This window comes from Tyto alba, unplaced genomic scaffold (assembly GCF_018691265.1).
Source record: "Tyto alba isolate M040663 unplaced genomic scaffold, T.alba_DEE_v4.0 Super-Scaffold_7, whole genome shotgun sequence".
NCBI lineage: Eukaryota > Metazoa > Chordata > Aves > Strigiformes > Tytonidae > Tyto > Tyto alba.
In genome coordinates, this window is record NW_024881328.1 from 14,076,426 (window position 1) to 14,088,889 (window position 12,464).

Below are 12,464 nucleotides of genomic sequence, written 5' to 3' on the forward strand. Positions count from 1 at the left end.
TTGCTCTTTGCCAGTTGAGCCAGGGAAATGCCAAGAACATTTCCTTGTTTGCTGGACTGTGCATTCACTGGGAGAGAAATGCCCATGGGCACTGATGTCTATCACACACCGACTGCAAGTCAGCTACCTGCTGTGGTGCAGATGAACAACTCTGCAACTTTCATGTAAGAATGTCAGGGCTGAAGAAAGTCCTTCTCATCAGTATCAGGTTTGGTATTGGGTCTAGTTCCATCAGCTTTAGAAACCAAGGAAATGAAACCAAATCCCATGTGTGTTTCCAGGTGCCATTTTTGGTGAGTATTGCACTGTAAAGGCTTGTGATTTCTGGACATTGCATCTAGCTTTTGTGAAAGCCCCAGGTTGTGGAGAAGGGCTGATTGTGTGAGAGTATCTGCTTTCATTGTTGCTGGTTTTAAAAAATTATTTCTGATGCTTACAACTTCAGATGGAAAAAAAACCAACCCAAAACAACCAACAACTTGGAGACATGGATCCTCAAAAGCAAATGTCAACTAAAACATTTGATTTATAATCTTATAATTTCTAAGACAGCCACCTTATTCTGGAAGGCTTGTGATGGAGATCAATGTTAATTGAAGATGACGCCTTAAAATTAGCCCACAGTGGAGGTATCTCATTGAATCAGATCCTAAAGGAGCAACAATACATCAAATATCATATCTGAAAATAAATAAACCACTTCCCTGCATAACTAACAGCTACTTCTGCTATTAAAACTAAAGCACTAAAGACACCGGAACTATATTGAGTGTTTATACTGCTATTTTCTCCATTTTTTTTTTTTTAATGTCAGCCCTAGTTTATTTCCTTTCAGGTTATGTTTACCCCTAGTTTCACCTCCTCTGCTCTGGTTTGGTCATGCACAAAACCTGTGGCGCAGCCTCCACATTGCCAAAGAACCCAAAGCTGAAACTTCACTCTGCAATAAAACTGAAAAAAACCCCAAAAGTTGAAAAAAAACAAAAAGCCAAGTGTCTGCCTCAAAGTAGCTTGGGTGATGTAGCCACTTGTCAGCAGTGGAGGGAAGGAGTGGGTGAGGATGGCACCGGGACCATTAACAATTAAAGTAATGCTGATTTTAGTCAGTGGTATTAACACCTGGCACTTTTTGAAGTGCTAAAAGCTCTGGACACAGATGACCACGTGCATATTTCAATTTCCCTTAAATCCAGGGAGATTTTCTCTTAGAGCACACTCTCTCTTACTCTCTCTGCCTCTCTTTTTTTTTTTTTTTTTTTTTATTCAGATAGATTGTGCTTGATGGGGACCGTTAACTGAATGCAGCATATTATATATTACTTCAATAAATCACCGACAGCCGAAGCATTCAATATCATGCAGAGCAGTAATCAGGGTAAGTCTTAATCACACTTTAAATGGTTTGGATTTATGCTCTGCTTTCCATGGGCTCCTGCCACTGCTGGAGAGGTGCAGAGGCACGGCTCCATGGTGGCCCACCAGGACCCGGTCCAGCCCAGTGCCAGGGGCTGGGAGCACAGCCAGGTTGCAGGGTTTGGGCCAACAATGAATAACAGCCATGGGGTAATTCCTGGAGCTGTTTGTGCCTATACAATGGCATCTTTAGAATGCCTGAAGGATTTGGGGATAAAAAGGTGTCACTCTGGCAGTGCAAACAGCTGCTGCTATTGCGTCAAGGTTGCACAAGTGTGTGGCAAGTCCTGGTTTTGTTTTGACAGAAAAAAAAGTATTTTAACATAGAATATTTTTTTAAAATAAATCATCAGAGCAAACCCAGCTGCTGTAATCCTTTCTTTTTGCTGCTCTGGCCTTTTACGTTTGGTCCAGTAGATTAGAAACACCTCTTGGATTTTTGTCAGGGAGTGGGAGAAGCAAAGAGGGAGGGCGGGCTTAAAAAAACCCGAACAAACCACAAAACCCCAAAATATAATTTTTGAACAAATTGATTTATGATTGATGACCCACCAAGACTTTCCATGAAAGTAAAACTTTCCAGCTGGAGATCACGGGCGCAAGGTTCATGTGGGTCTTGTGGAGGCGGGTGCCAAGTGTCAGCCCACCGGCAGCTGCCGGCGGAGGATGAGAACCTTCCTCCCTGGCACCATCACGCACCTGACCTTCACCTTCACCCTTGCAATGATATGCAGATGTGCATGATGTCATCTCTCCCAGCCACGGGGAGAAATCATAGCAGTAAACAATAGCCCTTTTTTGGGGGGAGGGGGGAAGTTAACCATTTTGGTTAACTCTATGCCCTGGAGCATGGCAGTGCCTGTGAGCACGGCCACCGGGCATCGCCCCGACGTCTTGCTGGCAGGCAAGGAGGTTAATGGACTCGTTAACCACATCTGGCTAGGAGAGCCCTGGGCGTGCTGTGGCTGGCTTTTCCAGCTCAGAAATACTTTGTGGGCCCCTTCAGCTGGAGAGGACAAGCCTCCCCCCTGCCACATTAAAAGTAGTCACACTGCCTGCACCATAAATTACTGCTCTTGCAATGGAAATTTGAACAAGACCCAAGCGGAGCTGAGACGCAGCAGCTGAGACAGTTAAACAATAGTGCTACACACAGGAAACTCTCCCATAAAGGTGGATTTAAGTTCCAAGGATCTCTGGTATCTGACTGTTGGGTTCGTCCCCTCCACCCCTTGTTTTGTTTTTCATTCAATTCCATGTTGTTCATGTCTCTTAATAGGGCATCTTTCATTATCATTATCCCTAATAGTGGTTTATTGTATTAGTTACAGTTAATTTAAATGTTACCGAGGCATTGAAAACAGATTGCAGATGTTTTGAAACAGATGTTATTTTAATGTTAAAACAAAATCATGAATATTTATGGATCATTATTGCCTGGGTTGAATTAGGCTCTTTAAATAGTAATGTATGGGCTTAATGCCTTTTGAAGGAAATGCTCCAAAAAAGGTGAATGGAAAAACACTATCATATAAAGACGTGTAAATCATTTCTTCTGGCAATACTGAATTTTCCTTTATGAACAGCCAGAATTAATTACTGTTATATTACTAAACCAGGTACTGTTCTTGTTCTATAGCTAAAGTTAACTTAAGACAAAATTTTTAGCTCAGAAACACCTTTCCAGCTCTGTTTCCTAGAGAAGGGGCCCACCAGATCCCTGCAAGCGGACTTAAAGCCGTAGGAATATTTTGAGGTGGCGTCATGAGTATTAAAGCAAAATAAGGTGAAGATGATGCAAGCGCGCAACTCACTTGGTGTCAGTCTTTCCTACAGAAATACAAAAAGGGTTTGTTAATGCCACATGCAGGCTGTTTCTGAGTCATATTTCTTTCTTTATGGAGATGAAGTTAGTCTTTAAGGCATCAGCTCAAAATGGCCTTGCATTCATTACAAAGTTATTTAGTTACGGGTAGGTAACTCTAAATGACATTTCTACATCTTGCACTTTATTAGTTGATCCTAGCTGCTAAATGACATGGAGAGATCAGCAGACTATGTCAGGGGAGTGCAGTGTGTTTTGGCCAATTTTGGATGGGGTCCAACCTTCTGGAGTCGAAAATTTGCCTCTGAGCTGAGGAGCTTGTGCACCTTGTTCTAGGAGAGCTTGCAGGGAGTGGGGGTGGGGGTGGGAAAGAAAGAACAAAGAAAAAAAGAAAGCAAGAAAATGTTGTGAAAAAATTAAAAATAAGGCGGCTGCAAGCACAAGTATGATTCCCTGATCCACAAAGCGATAAGCAAGCACTTCTGCTGCCTTAGCCGAGACATGGTCTATTTAGGAGCAGAACAGCCTGACCATTAGCTTGTCAACACTGACTCTGGGGATGGTGCTGGGATGGGAATGTTGCAGGCAAGGGGACATGAAGCCACCACCCATCTTACTGCACTTCGCATCTGTCCACTGGGACGATGTGCTCTAAACTGCAGCACTGAGTCTTTTTCGCTTCTTTTTTTTTTCCCCTTAAAATTTACTACTTTGGAGTAAAGCCCGAGTCCTCCTGAAACTGGCAGAACTGCTTGTCTACAGGCACAAAACCCCAGAGCAGATGGGCACACATTTTGGCTAACCGCAGTGGCAGTTGTTGAGCATTAGGGTCTGTAATCTCATCCACAAACATCTGAACAGTCGCCTTCGCTTCTCCCTCGGCTGAAGGGAACGAGCATCACCCACACTGCTCAGTCTGACGTCGATTGTAAGTGACATCACGCTGCTGCCACAGTGCACAGCAGGATTTTGCCCCAAGGCCTCACAACCTGCATTGTCAAGAAAGGACACCAGCAATAATGTACAAGCCTTTTCAGCTTCCACAGTGTGATCTAGGTATAGGGTTCACAGGAAAAGTGCTAAAAACCTGCACATCACATTTTTCTACTGACCTGAGCAGTGGCACAGGGCAGTCATGACTTCTGGGTTAGTTTTCTGGCTGAGGGATGGCCAGGCTGCAGGGCTGGGTTGTACTAACATCCGTGGAGCTCTACCAACTGACTGCATTGAGGTCCCTGGCTACAGAGCCCTTGCAGGCCCTCAGCAATGTTAAAATTTATTTCAATTGCCAGAAATTGGCCAAGGAAGTTTTCTATTGAGGTCTCATTTCTTGATTTTAAAAGCCATACTGAGACATTACACGCATCCAAGTGAAGAGATCTTCCTTCAACAGCTTGGACTTGGACTTGGACTTGCACTGCTTTCATGTCCCAAGGATCACAGAAAGTCTGGTACAGTACATTACATTCAGTAGGCTGCCAGGAAAGGAGTTCATTTAGTTTGATGACAGATTAATACTGATTCACAAATTAATTTTGTCTCTTTGTATATCAAGGGTGTCCACAACTTATTTAATTTGTAATAAATATAATTATAGAAATGAATGAGCTATCAAGATTTTTAAAGTATGATCCATCAATGTTGGCATGACTTTTAATCCTGGTCATTATAAATAAAATAGGTCTTTTGCAATATGGAATGCAATTTTCCCTGTAGTTTGTCTCATTATTTTCTGACATGTGGGTTAATATTAAATTACAATGCCTTAATTTTCAAATCAGGGCTCAATTTGTAAATAAGAGGTTAATAAATAACCTTTCCAGCTGGACGCCTTATTGTAACTTCATTAAAATAAACTTTTAAATGAGATATTTGCCTCTTGGTTGAAGCCTTTATGGTACCAGCATTGTCTCATCCTGTACATCACAAAACAGAAAAAGCAGCTTGAATGGCTGCCAGAAAACCCTATACAAAGAGTCATTGTGCCTCCAATATATACATATAGTCTTTTAGATGTCCCACATAACTGGGCTATATGCTGACTTGCTCCATCTTGTGTTTCCTGACACATGGAGCACACATTGATCTGTCCTTCATTGTATGTGACCTTGAGCACACTGTGAAAGCTGCAGGTGGTTGGAGCCTGCTGTCACATGTTGTGCTGTACATCTTAGTGGTCTTTCAGTTATCTGTCCTACCTGGGTGATGCAGCTTGTCATTTCTGAGTCGCTAAGCTCAGACCTACTCCTGCTTCTCTGTCTGCTTTCTGCTACACTTCATGCAATGTTCATGATTGTCTCTCCCACCACATCTTCCAGTAAAAAATAAAAGACTTTCCTCAACAGGTGTCACAGAGATTTCATGTTCTGAGCTGTAGAGTTGGATTTCTGCAGTCTGCATGGATGGAAGGAAAGCTCTGACTTCTCCATTGAAGGCACCTCCAACCAGAGCTGTTTGGGCGCTGAACCTAAAGTTGGTTTGTGCTTTTCTCATTGCTGGTTGACCGGCCTGGACAAAGGCTATTATTTCCCTTGTAGCTGGAAGGAAAGAAACATGATATGCAAGTTTATATAAAAAAAAACAGCTCCAAAACAACAGCTCCAAGATATAGTAGGAAAACTCAAAAAACCCCAACCCACTCTTCAAGGAAGCAGCAGGTTGCTCCATGAAGCAGAAGTTAAACTAAGGCAGCTTGTAAGAGCAACTAGGTCATTTGAAACAGCAAATTCTCAGCCTAAGCGTCTGAGAAATTATTTTCAAAAGAGACCAGAGTATTCATGTCACTTTGACCAGATCAGACCTACATCTTTCATCACTGGCCCATAACAAGTAGCCTCACTCCTGCCTTGCAACTGGATGTTGCAAATATCAGCAGTGACCACTCCACTGAGTCAGTGAAAACAGCCCACGGCACTGACAGTGGCACTGGGCCCAGGCAAGTTTCCTTTAAGTGGCCTGTACTGCCCAGAGAAACATCTCAAAGCCCTGGGAATGAGGGGCAATTGCGACCAGTGGGGCCTCCGTGTTTTGGGCTCCTCTTGTGATGCCATATCAACATCTCCATGTCTTCCTCACCCCTGCTGCTTTTCTACAGGAACATTTATGTTCCTATAGTGCTGGCCACACCTAGGCAAAGAGCAACCCAGCTACATGTTGCAGCTCTACTAAGCAGCTACAGTCATCTGCCTCCAGCAAAAATTCCTCTGACGAAAGAATTAGCTAAAGCCTTTCTTGAGGTCAGCCAGATATTTCTTGGCCGAGGGTTCAGAATTTTGGGGCAATTTTGCCTATGAGTGTCATCTCTCTATGCTTTCTTCAGCTGTTAAAAATGATAGGTCAGAATTTGTTGCCTTGAGAAAAAAAAGACCACCACCATCAAAAGAAAGATACAGCTCAGGCCTGGCCTCGACACCTTTTCTGGCTTAGTTGTACAGGCTAGGTGTGAGACATGCTCCTAGCTGACACAGTGTGGTGACAAAACCCCTGGAGGCAGTCTGGTTTTGCTGACAGGGAGAAGTTTTATCAGATGAAGGAGATGCAGCAGTGCAAGTAGCAGAGGGTGAAAAGCACAGAGGGCGTGAGCAGCAAACCTCTGCAGAGGAAAGGTAGCTACAAAGTGCAGAAGGAGCTCAATCTGCCACAGGCCATCCTGGAGAAGCTGGGCAGGGATGACTGTTTGCCAAGGGAGTGGGGATCTCAGAGTAACAGTCCTGTTGACAGTGTCTCGGTGGTTGGACTTCTACACCCCCATCCTTGTATTCATCTTCCTCCTTCATAACACTGTTAAAATACGGTCTTTTCACATTTCACTTATTTTTCTATTCTTCACACAGGCAAAGTGCTCTCCTTGGGTCCTCACATGTGACAAGATGGCTCTGCAGTAGTATAGTTAATGAGCCAAATCATGTTGCCTCACTTGCAGTATTTATGCTAGAAGTGCATCTTTGGTTTTCAGCATGATACCCAGTTTGGTTCATTTGAAGTTTTTTTTTTTTTTTTTTTTCTAATATGAGTAGTTTTCATCTAATAGAGACCACTGATGTGTGCACACAAGACCAAGTTTACAGTTGAAACCCCCTGGTGGTTCTGCTGTTACTTTTATTCAAAAAAAGGCAATGTGTATTTTTTTTTTTTTTTTTTTTTGTAGTAGTAATAAAGGTGTTTGAAAGATCTTAAAATAAATAAACCTCCTCCCCGCCAACTACAGGGTTTATTCTGATGGGAGAAAAGACCACTTTCTGTTCACTAGTTATGCTCCCAAATGAATAATTTCTGGGCTGTGCTGAATCTGCTGAAACATCTGTGGACCAGTGCTTTGCTTGAAATCCCTTGTGTCAGCACTGAAATAAGGGCTGGGAAAGATGTTTTACCTTTAGCTAATCTAATAATTGCGACGCAATACAATACTTTGTGTGTTAGCCGGAATAATTTTAAACAACACTAACAATGTGGGTTTTCTTGTTATAAGGAGATATGATGCTAATCTAAAAGGCCCTCAGCCCATGACTTTTTATTTTACACCTTCATCTTTTGTGAGATCTGCTTGATCCCAACTTCGTACAAGTGGAACAACTTTGTAGGAAGAGCAGGGGTGGAAAACAGACTCTCATGGGCTCCTTGGAGACTTGACTTTTTCTGGTACTGATTCACCCATGATGAAGCCAGCCCAGCACTCTGCATATTAATTTTTTTTTTTTTTTTTTTTTTCTTAAACATAAATGACAGTTAAAATATTACGGAAGAAATGTACTGATAATATTTTAGCTGAATATCATTTTGATGTCACTTTCACAAGACTACTTGAAAAGTCATGTCTCAGCCCCATGCTCTTCTAAATCCAAGGTTTAGATTTGGAAGATTTTTAGGCTAAACTTGTTGATACACTATTAGTATGTGTTAAATTTTGGGAAGGCTTTTTGAATAGGATCAAATTTAAAATTTCCCTTCTAATTTGGGCAATTACAGGCTGTTTTTTGGAAGAGTTCAATGGTCACAGAGATGGCTCTCGTCTCTAAGAAAAGCCTTCTCAACTACTTCAGTGTCATTGGTGCTTTCAACACCTAGACCACTGCTGATCTGTTCAAAATGCTCCCACTTACTTCCAGTTAGTGATGGAAATGCTGGGATCTACTTTTTTTTTTGTTCCAATTAAGTAGAAACCTTCACCTGGCTCAGCCCCAGTTGCTATTCCCTGAAAACATTTTTCATATTCACTGACAAATCTCCTGACATTGCTAAGACAAGAGATCATTTCCTGAGAGCTCCTCAAGCAAGGTGAGACCTGTTCAGTTCCTGGATGGCTGCTAACATGGGAAATTCACTGGCCTGCAGGAAGTGATTAAGATCACCATTTGGAGCACGCTCCTCAGTCAGTGCTGATGTTACAGGGGTGCAGCCTTTTGGACTGCAGAGCAAAACCCATTTTCTCACCCCTCCTTAAGATCTCCCAGATATGGCAACACCGCCCACTTTCGGTGTGCCTGGAGTGATGTTTAATCCTCTGTGCATTTCATGTAGTGCTATCGATTTTCACTTATCGTCATTATTGATGAGTGACACAGAGGTTAAACGATTTGCATCAAGACATTTTGCTCCAAAAAAAAAAAAAAAAAATTTAATACATCACTTTTCAGTCAGTTGAAACACTTTGCACAGATGTCAGTCAAATGGGTAAGTGCAGCAGGCAGGTACCTTCTCAGAGGGCTGCTTTGCCAGCTGGGAAATGGGGCCAATAAAGCCACCTGGAGATTACCAGGTTCTTGCTGTACAATAACAGTGGGCAGAAAGGGAGAAGCATGTTTGTTTCCCGCAGCTTGGCTGAGCCGCAGAGGCTGGGAGCGCCTTTGCTCTGAGGTCTGCAGCCAAGGGCAGGATGCCGGCGTTGCCAAAGGGTGGGGCAGCCCACCTACAGACTCCAGGCCTGGGGCTGCTTCCACTTTCCAAGCTTGCAGTGAATCAGTCCCAGCTGCGTTCCTCGGTCGGCCTTGCTGCCGCGGTTGTTTCTATCCAAGCAGGTGGCTGAAGCCCTCCGAGCACCGTACAACTGCTGTGCCACCAGTCACATCGCCTTTTCAGGTGATGGCTGCTTGCACGACTCATCAACCAAGTGGTGGGCAAAAGAGGTAACAGAGCTAAAAATGGTGCTTTTGTTCCCCAAAGCAATTTATGTGAAGTTCTACAGATCTAAACTCTTCAAAAATAAATATCTCTTATACCCGCATAAGCATCATTTTGTTTTGCTTTTGTCATGGCCAGTAACTCCTCACGGCGCCCTGAAATTTTGCAGGTGGGAGACACACTGGGAGACACAAAGCCATGAAGAAAATTAGCCCTGCTTTGTCCAGAGTTTTTCTTCCTTCCCTGCTGCTCTCCTCATTTCATTTGATATATTTTAACCACTACCACTGCACTGTAGCACAAGCCTTGGCGCTTTGACCAACATCCAGCTGTGAAATGTGTGCTCTTCTTCTGCATGACTCCTTCTGCAGGTGTCAGAAAAGCTGTTCCTCATGCTCCTGAGTCAAAAAATGCAACCGTCTGTCTGTCAAACAGTGGCAGAGAGGATGTTTTTATGGGCAGAACACTCTGGGGTCCTTCCCGAAGAGGAACAGAAAAGGCATAGCATCAGGGGAGAGAAGGGGTGTTTGTGAAGGTTGTTTTTATCTGTAGGCTTTCTGTATAGTGAATGGAGAAAGAAAGGGAAAGAGCGACTCCATTAGAAGACATTCAGAACATCAGACCAAGCTTCTGCTCTGAAGTCCTTCCTTAAAAATCCTTTCTCTATGGAGACTAACCTGGTCTGTACTTAGTAAGAGTTAAGACTAGCCAGAGCAACCTAGACAAAAGATTTATGTAGCCCCACGCCCTGTTTCCTAGTGCAGGAGCTGCCTTAAGGGGTGTTGCCATGCCTGCTGCTCCTTGCTGATACTATCCTACAAATGATCATAAAGGTGTGATGGCAAAATAGCCTCTGATGGACAGATGTAGCAGCCACAGAATTTGCTTTTTGGTAAGCCATCGATACTTAGAGAGCCACTTCCAGCAAGTGCACTGTAGTTGAGTGCAGCAGCTCTTTCGAAGTTGACAGCAGGCAGGCCACCATGACCCCTACATATCTGCCTGACAGGCCTGTGCAGGGAAAATGGAAGGGACCTGTGTAATGAATCAGAGGTGCTGGTGCAATTGGAGGAAGCTACGGTAGTCACAAACCTTCAGCATGTGTGAAAACATCTTTGTTCTTTTTTTAATTTTATTTTCACAGCAAACATATTTAATATAGCCATTTCAGATTTTACATGAAGCATAAATCAAAGATAAATAAGTATATTGGCCACAACATAGGTTGTTTTGTAGCTTCTAAATTTCTTAAGTGTTAGGTCATTTTACTTACAAGTTAAATAGCTGTCTGCAAGAGGCCTTGGTTGGTCATAAATTGTCCTTCCAATAATATAAAACACACCATTTATTTACAACATGTATGCTCTTCCAAGTAGATCCAACAGCTCATAAAGAACAAGAGCTCCTATGTCATCCCTACTGAGACCACTGCAATAAAGAGCTGTTGGAATGACTCCGTACTCAGTAAGTGCAATGAGATCCAGCAACAGTAGCTTTTATGGGCTTTTTCTCCCCTCCAGGAAAACCTGAGATATTAGGGCGATATTAAAGAGCTGTGATGGTTTTACCCAGAGTGGGATCTTACTCCTCCTATGCTCCCACTGGTTTTGGGAGTGGAGTGAGGTTAAGACTCACCGAAGAGAGTCAGAAACAGCCCTGTTAGGATGGTTTGTTTTCATAAGGGATATAATTGATTAAAAAGAAGGTTAATTGAATATTATGCAGCTGCCACAGTAGTATAAATTCAAAGCTCTGGCTTATAAATAACATTTGTTGCAAAAGGGTTATTACCTGCTTACAATTGGAGCAATGAGCCTTTTGATCCCTGTTTATTCCAGGATGGCAGAGCAGTAAAAATGCGCATGTTGGTACATGACCTCAGGTGGGCTCCTAGGAAATCTTAGCCCAGTTTAAGTAATAAATATGTTCTTACACAAGCAGAGGTGTGCCCTGATCGAACTCTGGAGTAAAATACCAGCTAAAAGCAGCATTTGATCTAGATTAGAAACCTACTTTAAGTGTTTGAAGTAGAAAAGCAGTAGGAGCTGCTCTGAGTCTGCAAAGACTTTTGTCAATAGAAAAGCTCTGGACAATTTCCTTTTAATAATATTACTGCATTTTTTAAAAATGTGATTTCTGTAGTTCTTGGACAGTACAGAGTGGTGTCATATTTATCCAATGGATTTGCAGACTAACAGGATCATTAACACATTAATCAACATCTTGTTCACTGGCTCAACCTCAGACTATGCTGAGGGTGACTAGATTGCTGCAAGAGATTCACAGGAGCATGGGATTCATCTCTTCCTAGTGGAGAAGGTATCTAAGCTGGCTACGTGGGATCTCACTGTAATCAATGAGGAGAGTAACAGACATCTTCCAGAGGAAAATCCATCCCACCCTATGTGTCTGAAACAGGAAAGATTAATTGTGTCTTGGGATATACTAATTTCTTGCCACAGACTATGATGGAACCCTGATGATAGGGTAAGTATTTGTCCCAAACTTACCTGATTCTACCAATCAGCTCAGCAGGGATCCTGCATAGAGGAAAACAAGGACATCCCCTTCAGTTGTTTCTGCATGAAACTGCTGGCTCATTCACGCCAAATATCATTTCTAATTCACTAGCCAGCTGCTTTGCTCAACAGCTGACTTTATTCCAAACTCATTGCTGTGCCCATGAGGATCACCTGTGAACAGATTCCCCATCCTCCCTTAAAGCTCTAGCCCTCTCTGCACCAACCCACCTCTATGAAATCAAGTTGATAATCAGTCTCTTGAGTGGCTGTGCTAACTCCACCTGCAGTCAAATGAAATCTTTCTCATCAATGGACTGGACCAGGCTCTAACTGGATCACAACCAATGTATCTGTTGCTCATCATATCATTGCTTCCCATCACATACATAGTGGATAGAATCATTTCTCCTTTCTCCAAACCCAGTATTCAACTTGTTGCTATCATGGCGCATCACAGCTCTGCTGATCTGTCCTATTTCTGTCTCCTTGTGTACATTGACCAAGACAGTCAACAAGTCATTTTGCCATGAATCTTCTGGTTGCTAAATTTCTCTAGCCTTTGTTTTATTGAAGCCCTTCTCCTGCAC